This window comes from Lynx canadensis, chromosome B2 (genome assembly GCF_007474595.2).
Source record: "Lynx canadensis isolate LIC74 chromosome B2, mLynCan4.pri.v2, whole genome shotgun sequence".
Lineage (NCBI taxonomy): Eukaryota > Metazoa > Chordata > Mammalia > Carnivora > Felidae > Lynx > Lynx canadensis.
This window is the reverse complement of record NC_044307.1, coordinates 100,666,864-100,678,166: the sequence shown is the minus strand read 5'-3', so window position 1 is coordinate 100,678,166 and position 11,303 is coordinate 100,666,864. Positions and strand designations below refer to the sequence as shown.

At 40.0% G+C, this 11,303-nt stretch overlaps 1 non-coding gene across 1 annotated transcript; it reads left to right on the top strand.

Moving 5' to 3' along the window:
• The first annotated feature begins 5,121 nt into the window (after positions 1–5,121).
• Positions 5,122–5,251, top strand: LOC115515151. Its single transcript, XR_003969203.1, has one exon. It is a non-coding gene; the product is annotated as a small nucleolar RNA SNORA42/SNORA80 family (small nucleolar RNA).
• The last annotated feature ends 6,052 nt before the right edge of the window (positions 5,252–11,303 follow it).

Here is an 11,303-nt window from a genome sequence, read left to right as displayed (position 1 = left end):
AGGGGAGAGTAGAACCCATCCCAAGCAGGGGGCACCCACACTGGGAAGACAAATTGCCATAACATTTGGCTTTGAAAACCAGAGAGGCCTAACTTCATGAATTCTTACAATCAGTGGGGCTTAACACTTGGAAATTTAAAAATCAGTGGGCTCAGCTCTGGGACAGCCAGAGGGCAACAGGAAACCAAGTCCCCACCCTTAAAGAGACAGGACAACAAACAGCTCTGCTGAGATACAGCACAGAAGCAGCAGTTTGAAAGATTCCTCGGGTGTATGGGAGGGAGATTTATTTCCTAATCTAGAGGCCTGTGGGGAAGGGGCAGGGATCTTTGGGAGACTTCTCCAAGAACACAAGACTTGGCAGGCATCATTTCCCTCCTCACATCCAGCTTAGATACACGGACACCTGTGAGAATCAACAGATCACAGTGCCAACACTTTCCACCTAGCTTCCTAACAGTGTGCCCCACCCCCTGGAAGAGGACTGGCTCCCTCCAGCCAACCTCCTCCCATAGCAGACATGCAAACTTTGCTAACACTGCAGTCTCGCCTCTGCATTCTCTTGTGGACTTGTTCCCTCCAATACACCCTTGGTAGGAGTCCATCCAAAGTTTGCACCACAGCTGTCAGCAAGCAGCCCCAACAGGGATCAGCATCACCCCAAATTGACTCCTCCTACCCAGGGAGAGAGGAAGAGAACCACACATACCAGTTTGACTGTGGTCCCAGCAGCGGGCTGGGGACAGACAACTGGTCTGACCACAGACCTCAGCAACCAATAATAGCTTCTCAGGAGACAAAACAGAGAGAGCACCCTATGGTTCAGTGCTGCCACAGTTCTGGCAAAAGCCTTATCTGACCCAACTCAAGCACAAGGTGGCCCCAGACTGGCACACTAACAACACAGGGACCAAACCCTGCCCACAATAGGCAAAGAGAGCCATTGCAGGTGACTGGACTGAAGGCAAATGCAGCTCAGTCACAATAATAGGATGCACACTACACACATAGAAGACTCTCCTTAAGCACCAGGTTCTGGTTAACAGGGGACATGCAGAGCACTGTAAGACCTCTTCTTCATAGGCAACTACATTCAAGAGCAGAAGGCACAGCTGACTTTCCTAAAACAGAGAAACAGACACAGAAAGTTAAACAAAATGAGAAGGTGGAGAAACATGTCCCAAATGAAAGAACAGGGCAAAATCACAGAAAAAGAGCTAAAGGAAAGGAAGATATGTAAGATACCAATGGTCATAAACTTAGTCATGGAACTTCAGAAAAGAGTGGAGGACCTCAGTGAGATTCTGAACAAAGAGATGGAAAACATAAAAAAAGAAACAATCAAAGATGAAGAACTCAATAACTGAAATTAAAAATACACTAGAGGGAGGGTGCACCTGGGTGGCTCAGTTGGTTGAACTTCCAACTCTTGATTTCAGTTTTTGCCATGATCCCAGGCTTGTGGGATCAAGCCCCACATCAGGCTCCTCACTAAGCATGGAGCCTACTTGGGATTCTCTTTCTCTCTCTCTCTGCCGCTCCTCCCCCTACCCATCAAAAAAAAAAAAAAAAGTACACTAGTGGGAATAAATAGTAGACTAGAGGAAGCAGAAGAATGGATCAGCAACCTGGAGGATACATTAATGGAAAGTAATCAGGTTGACTAAGAGAGAGAAAAAAGAATAATAAAAAATGAAAATAGACAAAGAAAACTCAGTGACACCATCTAGAGTAATAACATTTGTGAGGCATCTGGGTAGCTTAGTTGGTTCAGAGTCCAACTCTTGATGTTGGTTCAAGTCATGATCTCACAGTTTGTGAGTTTGAGTCCCACATCAGGCTCTTCACTCACAGTGCAAAGCCTGCTTGGGATTCTCTCTCTCTCTCTCTCTCTCTCTCTCTCTCTCTCTCTCTCTGACCCCTCCTCCACTCTGCACTCTCTTTCTCTCAAAATAAATAAATAAACATTAAAAAAAGAGAGTGATAATATTTGCATATAAGGATCCTAGAAGGAGAAGAGAAAGAAAGGGGAGCTGAAAATTTATTTGAAGAAATAGTAGCTGAAAGCTTCCTGAATCTGGGGAAGAAAACAGATATCCAGATCCAGGAAGCACAGAGAGTTCCCAACAAAATCAATCCAAGGAGGTCCACACCAAGACACATAGTAACTGAAATGACAAAAAGTAGTGATAAAGAGAATTTTTAAAGCATTAAGAGAGACGGGGCGCCTGGGTGGCGCAGTCGGTTAAGCGTCCGACTTCAGCCAGGTCACGATCTCGCGGTCCGGGAGTTCGAGCCCCGCGTCAGGCTCTGTGCTGACTGCTCAGAGCCTGGAGCCTGTTTCCGATTCTGTGTCTCCCTCTCTCTCTGCCCCTCCCCCGTTCATGCTCTGTCTCTCTCTGTCCCAAAATAAATAAACGTTGAAAAAAAAAAAAAAAATTTAAAAAAAAAAAAAAAAAAAAAAAAAAAAAAAAGCATTAAGAGAGAATAAAAGTTACATACAAGGGAAACCCCTTAAGGTCATCAGCTTATTTTTCAGCAGAAACTTTGCAGGCCAGAGGGAGGGGAATGGTATATACAAACTGCTGAAAGAAAAAATCCCTGCAACCAAGAATACTCTATCCAGCAAGAATACTCTGACACTCAGAATAGAAAAGAGATAAAGAGTTTCCCAGACAAACTAAAGTTAAAGGAATTCATCATCACTAAATCAGATCTACAAGAAATGTTAAAGGGGATTCTTTGAGCAGAAAGGAAAGACTAAAAGCAAGAGTAAGAAAAGTAAGAAGCACAAAAGCAATAAAATTAAGTATATCTATAAAAATCAGTCAAGGGATTCACAAATTGAAAGATATAAAATATGACACCATATACTTAAACATGGGGGGGGGAGGAGTAAAAATTTAGTGCTTTCAGAATGGGTTCACACTTAAGTAACCATCAACTTAAGATACACTGTTATGATATATATGCATAAGATGATATATATAAATCTAATGGTAACCACAAATAAAAAAAACAGACATGTAAAAAGAGAGAGAGAGAGAGAGAGACAGAGAGAGAAAGGAATCCACGTATATTATTAAAGAAAGCCAACAAACTGTGAGAAAAGAGAGCAAGAGAAGATAGGAATATAGAGGAACTACAAAAACAACCATAAAACAAATGACAAAATGGCAATAAGTACAGACCTGTCAGTAATTACTTTGGATGTAAATGGACTAAGCACTCAAATCAAAAGACATAGGGGGATGGAATGAATAAAAAACAAAACCTATCTATTTTTTGCCTACAAGAGACTCATTTCAAACCTAAAGACACATGCAGATTGAAGGTGAAGGGATGGAAAGGCATTTATGCAAATGGAAATAAAAAGAAAGATGGGGTAACAATACTTATATCAGACAAAATAGACTTTGTTCTATTTAGATAGGATTTTTTTTTTTAATTTCAAAGAAATAGAGAGAGTGAGTTGGGGAGAGGGGCAAAGAGAGAATCTTACACAGGCTCCACACTCAGCACAGAGCCCAACACAGGACTCAATCCCACAATCCTGGGATCGTGACCTAGGTCAAAATCAAGAGTCAGACACTCAACCGACTGAGAGACCCAGGCACCCCTTGGACAAAATAGAATTTAAAACAAACACTGATTGGGGTGCCTGGGTGGCGCAGTCGGTTAAGCGTCCGACTTCAGCCAGGTCACGATCTCGCGGTCCGTGAGTTTGAGCCCCGCGTCGGGCTCTGGGCTGATGGCTCAGAGCCTGGAGCCTGTTTCCGATTCTGTGTCTCCCTCTCTCTCTGCCCCTCCCCCGTTCATGCTCTGTCTCTCTCTGTCTCAAAAATAAATAAAACGTTAAAAAAAAAAATTTAAAACAAACACTGATAAAAAGAGACAAATAAAGACACTATTATAATCATAAAGGGAACAACCTAACAAGAATATATAACAATTATAAATATTTATGCACCCAACATGAAAGCACCAAAATACTTAAAGCAACTAATAACAAACATAAAGAAAGTAACTGATAGTAATACAATAATAGCAGGGGACTTTAACACCCCACTTACATCAGTGGATAGATCATCAAAACAGAAAATCAATAAGGAAACAGTGGTTTTGAATGACACATTGGACCTAATAATGACACACTGGATCCAATAAATATGTATTTCAGAACATTCCATCCTAAAACAGCAGAATACACATTCTTTCGAGTGCACATGGAATATTCTCCAGGATACATCACATGTTCGGCCACAAAAAAAGTTTCAACATATTCAAAAAGATTGAATTCATAGCATCTATCATGTCTAACTACAATACTATGAAACTAGAAATCAACCACAAGAAAAAATCTGGAAATAACACAAATATATGGAGGTTAAGTAACATGCTACTAAACAATAGATGGGTCAGCCAAGAAATCAAAGTGAAAATCAAAAAATACATGGAGAAAAATGAAAATGAAAACACAATGTTTCAAAATCATAAGGATGCAGCAAAAGCTGCTCTAAGAGGGAAGTTTATGACAATACAAGCCTACCCCAAGAAGCAAGAAAAATGTCAAATAAATAACCTAACCTTACACCTAAAGGAGTTACAAAAGAAGAACAAACAAAACCCAAGAACAGTAGAAAGAAGGAAATAATAAAGATTAGAGTAGAAATAAATTAAATAGAAATCAAAAAACAACATCAACAAAAAAACAATAGAACAGATCAATGAAACCAAGGGCTGGTTCTTTGACAAGATCTACAAAATTGATAAACCTTTAGCCAGACTCATAAAAAGAGAGAGAGAGAGGACTCAAATAAACAAAATAAAAAATGAAAGAGGAGAAATAACAACCAACACCACAGAAATACAAAGGATTAAAAGAGAATATATGAAAAAATTATATGCCAACAAATTGGACAACCTAGAAGAAATGGATAAATCCCTAGAAACATGAAACCTCCCAAAACTGAATCAGAAAGAAATAGAAAATTTTAACATATCAATTATAAGCAATGGAATTGAAGCAGTGATCAAAAAAACTCCCAACAAACAAGAGTCTGGGATCAGATGGCTTCACCATTTGGTGAACTCTACCAAACGTTTACAGAATAATTAAGTGCACGGTGATGGACCGATGACAGCCCTTCTCTGTGGGCCTTTCATAGTGTGCCGGTGCCAGAGATGCATGCAAACCATTGCCCAGCCTTCTCACCAGTGGGCTGTGAGCACTGAAGGGAGCTGTACAGTGTGAAAAAATGACAACAAAAATAAAACATAGAATTAATATGTATTCTTCTTAAACTATTCCAAAAAATAGAAGAGGAAAGAAACCTTCCAAGTTCATTCTATGAGACAAGCATTACCCTGATACTAAAACCAGATAAAGACACTACCAAAAAAAGACAACTATAGGCCAATATCTCTGATGAACATAATTAAAACATCCTCACTGAAGTATTAGCAAACCAAATCCAACAATACATTAAAAATCATCCACTATGATCAAGTGAGATGTATTTATTCCTGGGACCCAAGGGTGGTTCAATATTCACAAATCGACCAACATGATAACATCATATCAAAAAGAGAAAGGACAGGGGCACTTGAGTGGCTCAGTCAATTGAAAGTCCAATTCTTGATTTCAACTCAGGTCATGGTCTCACAGTTCATGGGTTTGAGCCCTTCATAGGGCTCTGTGCTGATGGCGTGGAGCCTGCTTGGGATTCTCCCTCTCTCTGTGCCCCTCCCCAGCTTACACTCTCTTGGTCAGTCCTACAATAAATAAACTTTAAAAAAATTTTTCTTAATTTAGCAAGAGAAAGGATAAAAACCATATGATCATTCAATAGATGCAGGAAAAGCATTTGACAAAGTACAACATCTATTCATAATAAAACTCCCTCAACATAGTAGTTTTAGACAGAACATATCTCAACATAATAAAGGCCACATATGAAAAACCCACAGCTAACATCATACTCAATGGTGACAAACTGAGAGCTTTTGCCATAAGATCAGGAATAAGACAAGGACATCCACTCTTACCACTTTTATTCAGCATACTACTGGAAGTCCTAGCTATAGCAATCAGACAAGAAAAAGAAATAAAAGGCATCCAAACTGGTAAAAGAAGTAAAATTTTCATTATATGTAGATGATATGATACTGTATATAGAAAACCCTAAAGACTCCACCAAAAAACTACTGGAACTGATAAATGAATTCAGTAAAGTTGCAGGATACAAAATCAATTTACAGAAATCTTTTGCATTTCTATACACTAATAATTAAAGCGCAGAAAGAGAAATTGAAAAAAAATCCCATTTACAGTTTCACCAAAAATAATAAGTTACCCAGGAATATATTTAATCAAAGAGATGAAAGACTGCACTCTGAAAAACTATAAAACTCTGATGAAAGAAATTGAAGATGACACAAACAAATGGAAAGATATTCCATGCTCATGGACTGGAAGAACAAATATTGTTAAAATGCCCATACTACTCAAAGCAATCTACAGATTTAATGCAATCCCAATCAAAATACCAACAGTGTTCTTTCACAGAACTGGAACAAATAATCCTAAAATTTGAATGGAACCACAAGACTCCACATAGCCAAAGCAATCTTGAAAAAGAAGGTAAAAACTGTAGGTATCACAGAGGCACCTGGCTAGCTCAGTCGGTAGATCATGCAACTCTTGATCTTGGGGTTGTGAGTTCTGCCCCCATGTTGGGCATAGAGTTTACTTAAAACAAACAAAGATTTTAAGAAAAACCTGGAGGTCTCACAATGCCATTTTTCCAGACATACTACAAAGCTATAGTAATCAAGACAATATGGTACTAGCACAAAAATAGACATATAGACCAATAGAACAGAATAGAGAACCCAGAAATAAGTCCTTGATCATATGGTCAATTAATCTTCAGCAAAGGAAGCAAGACTATGCAATGAGAAAAGGACAGTCTCTTCAACAAATGGTTCTGGGAAAACTGGACAGCTACATACAAAATAATGAAATTGGACCACTTTCTTATACCTTATACAAAATAAACTCAAAATGGATTAAAGATCTAAATGTGAGGCCTGAAACAGTAAAAATCTTAGAAGAGAGCACAGGCAGTAATTTCTCTGACATCAGCTGTAGCAATATTTCTCTAGATATGTCTCCTGAGGCAAGGGAAATAAAAGCAAAAATAAACTATTAGAACTACATCAAAAGAAAAGTTTATGCACAGGAAAGAAAACAACAACAGGAAAAAAAAAACCTAGTGAATGGGGAGAAGATATTTGCAAATGACATTTCTAATAAAGGGTTAATATCCAAAATATATGCAGAACTTTTACAACTCAACACCAATAAAACCAAACTTCCCAATTTTTCTTTTCTTTTTTTTTTTCAATATATGAAGTTTATTGTCAAATTGGTTTCCATACAACACCAAGTGCTCATCCCAAAAGGTGCCCTCCTCAATACCCATCACCCACCCTCCCCTCCCTCCCACCCCCCATCAACCCTCAGTTTGTTCTCAGTTTTTAAGAGTCTCTTATGCTTTGGCTCTCTTCCACTCTAACCTCTTTTTTTTTTTTTCCTTCCCCTCTCCCATGGGTTTCTGTTAAGTATCTCAGGATCCACATAAGAGTGAAAACATATGGTATCTGTCTTCCTCTGTATGGCTTATTTCACTTAGCATAACACTCTCCAGTTCCATCCATGTTGCTACAAAGGGCCATATTTCATTCTTTCTCATTGCCACGTAGTACTCCATTGTGTATATAAACCACAATTTCTTTATCCATTCATCAGTTGATGGACATTTAGGCTTTTTCCACAATTTGGCTATTGTTGAGAGTGCTGCTATAAACATTGGGGTACAAGTGCCCCTATGCATCAGTACTCCTGTATCCCTTGGGTAAATTCCTAGAAGTGCTACAAACAATCCAGTTTTAAAAATGAGCAGAAGAGGGGCACCTGGATGGTTTAGTCGGTTGAACATCTGACTCTTGATTTTGGCTGGGGTCATTATCTCACTGTTCATGGGATTGAGCCCCACGTCGGGCTCTGCACTGGCAGCACAGAGCAAGCTTAGGATTCTCTCTATTCCTCTCTCTCTCTGCCCCTCCCCAGTTCTCTCTCTCTCTCTCAAAATAAATGAATAAACATTTAAGAAAAAAATGGGCAGAATACATGAATAGGCATTTCTCCAAAGAAGACATCCAGATGGCTAACAGACACATGAAAAGATGTTCAACACACTCATCATCAGGGAAATGCAAATCAAAACTATAATGAAATAACCACCTCACACTTGTCAGAATGGCTAAAATCCACAACACAAGAAACAGTAAGTGTTGATGAGGATATGGAGAAAAAGGAACCTTCATGCAACTTCCAACTGTTGTTGGGAAACTGGTGCAGCCACCATGGAAAACAATATGGAGGTTCCTCAAAAAATTAAAAATAGAATTACCATATGACTTAGTAATTCCACTACTGGGAATTTACCCAGAGAATACAAAAACACTAATTTGAAAACTTATGTGTACCCCTATGTTTATTGCAGTATTATTTACAATAGGCAAGTTATGAAAGCAACCCAAGTGTTCATCGATAGATGACTGGATAAAGATGTGATATATACATATATATTGGGGGGGGGCAGGCTTGCAGCCAGGCCAAGTGCCTAGCTGCATATATATATATATATATATATATATATATATATATATATATTCAATGGAGTATTATTCAGCCATAAAAAAGAATGATATCTTGGCATTTGCAACAACATGGATGGATCTAAAGCATATAATGCTAAGTGAAATAAGTCAAACAAAGACAAATATATACTTCATTCATATGTGGAATTTAAAAACCAAAACAAATAAAGAAAAAAAGAGGAAGAAAAAGACTCTCCACTATAGAGAACAAACTGATGGTTACCAGAGGGGAGGTGGGTGGGGGATGGGTGAAATACTTGAAGGAGATTAAGAGTACACTTAAGGGAATGAGCACTGGGTGATGTACGGAATTATTGAATCACTATATGGTGTACCGGACACTAATATAATACTGTGTTAATTATACTGGAAATTTTAAAAATAAATAAAAATTAAAAATAATCAAAAAACAAAGTAGCAACGGTCCAGTTCCTTTGTGCACTTTTTCAACAACAATCTATTGAACATCTATTTTCTTAGGGACATAGTGTTTAAAACAAAACAAAACAACAGACAAATGAGGACCCTTCTGGGTGGTCAGGGAAAGAAATGACACTTCAATTCATCCCTGAAGCACATGCAAAAGGTTCTTGCCTGTTCCCCCAGCCAGAGACCAGGAAAGGAGAGGGTACGAGACAAGATCTATAATGGAGGCAGATGAAGAAGGGCCTGAAGTCAGAGGAGGCAGCTCAGTTTTATTCTGAGTACGATGGAGAGCCATAAGAGAAGAGAAGTGGCAGGCTGTGATGTGTTTTTATTTGTACCACATTCAGTGGCAAGACCTTTAAGGTAAAATGGCCATCCAAAGGGGCACAGAAGTTTTTGACTATCCCTTTGCCTCATTTATTTGGATGCCACTTTAGAGGATTGGCTATGTCAATAGGTTTCGTTACTTTACTAAACACTTCCGTTTTTAATAAAGATTGTGCCAGGTTTTATCCAAATTATCACATTAAATCTTCATGAAAACTTGCTTTATGTCAAAACCACCTGCCACTCTTTGACAACAGCGTTCTAAGACTTCCCCATCCTGGAGTACCTACTGGGCTATGCCTTGTTGGCATGATATTCCAATAAGGCAGGGGAAGAGAGTCCAGATGAGGATCTGCTTCTGCAATAACTTTCACCACCAGGGCAAATACATCTGCTTGTAGATTTTGATCAGGAGCAAATGTTTATTTCCTCACTCAGCACATAGTTATGGGCACTAAAGATATGCAAGGGGGAAAACATAGGCCAGATCCTGTCCTAAGAAGGAGAGGATCTAGTAAGAGCCCAGGTCTGTTGCCCTCCTTTTCATTGCTCCCCTGTCCACCTACAACCCTCATGCATTTCCATGATGGGTAACAGAACAGGGCTCCTGGACAAGCCACAGGGGAAGAGGGAGAATTGTGTCCCTCGGGCAGCTCACACCTTGTAAATGCACCACCGAAACATTAGGCCTGAGATCAGGTGAAAATTGAGATCGAGGTTGGCCTTTGGAGAAAAGAAGACAGGCTGGTGGAGTTGCCACAAGCATGGACTCTGGCATCATCCAGGCCAGGGCTTGGGGAGTGGTCTGCCACTAATAGCAGGACTCTATGCAAGTTACTTAACCTCTTTACGTCTTTATTTCTCACCTGGAAAATGGGAAACAATAGTACCTACCTCACTGGATTGCTGTAAGGACTAGAGGAAGTGGTAAAATGGTATAGGAAACACCTACCTCAGAGCCTCACATGTGCGTGTTTAATAACCGGTGACTAATATTGCCTTGGATAATATAGCAGAGACCTGGATGTGGAGAGGAGAGGTTGTCCCATGGCTGTACCGTGTGATGGGCTGGCAAGGACTGGGCCCACAAAGCCACACATGATGGGAAATGCATGCCTCCTAGGCCACCTTGTGCACACATAAACTCAGGTCAGAAGAGAGATAAGCAGGGTATTGGCACCAATGGGAGGGCTGCCTTCTCAGTCCCCCTCCCTCTTTCCTTGCCCAAGTCACCACTGTTCATGGAAGGCAGCAGCAGCAGCAGCCACAGGGAAGAGACCTTGGGAAACGGAAACTGTTTACATGTTCTGTTAAGTTTCTGTCTCCCTCAGCCCATGAGGCCCACTCCATTCATCCAGCCACAAGGAGGAAAACAAACACAATGTGGCCCAGAACCAGCTGCCTTCATAACCTTTACATGTACCATATAGAGTTACATGATGCCTGTAACATTCACCCTGCTCTGAATCTGGAAGACAGGATGACACCAAACAGGACAGGCACAAACAGAACTTTGGGGTTTAGAGGAAGGAGGGAGGGAGGAGGGACCACATCCCACTGAGGGGCCTGGGATGCTCCATGAAACAAATGGCATCTGTGGGAATGGAAAGGGAGAGTGTATGTAGATCACAGACACAATTATTCAAGCACCTTAGCTAATGAGAGAGAGAGAAGGAGAGAGAGAGAGAGAAGCCCCGGGGCATGCGGGAAGGTATACAGAGAAGAGAGAGAAGTCATTAACTAGGAAGAAAGAAGATCAGAGAGAGGAAAGGTGTGTGTTCTTTTTTTTTTTTAATGTTTATTTTGTAAGAGAGAGAAAGAGA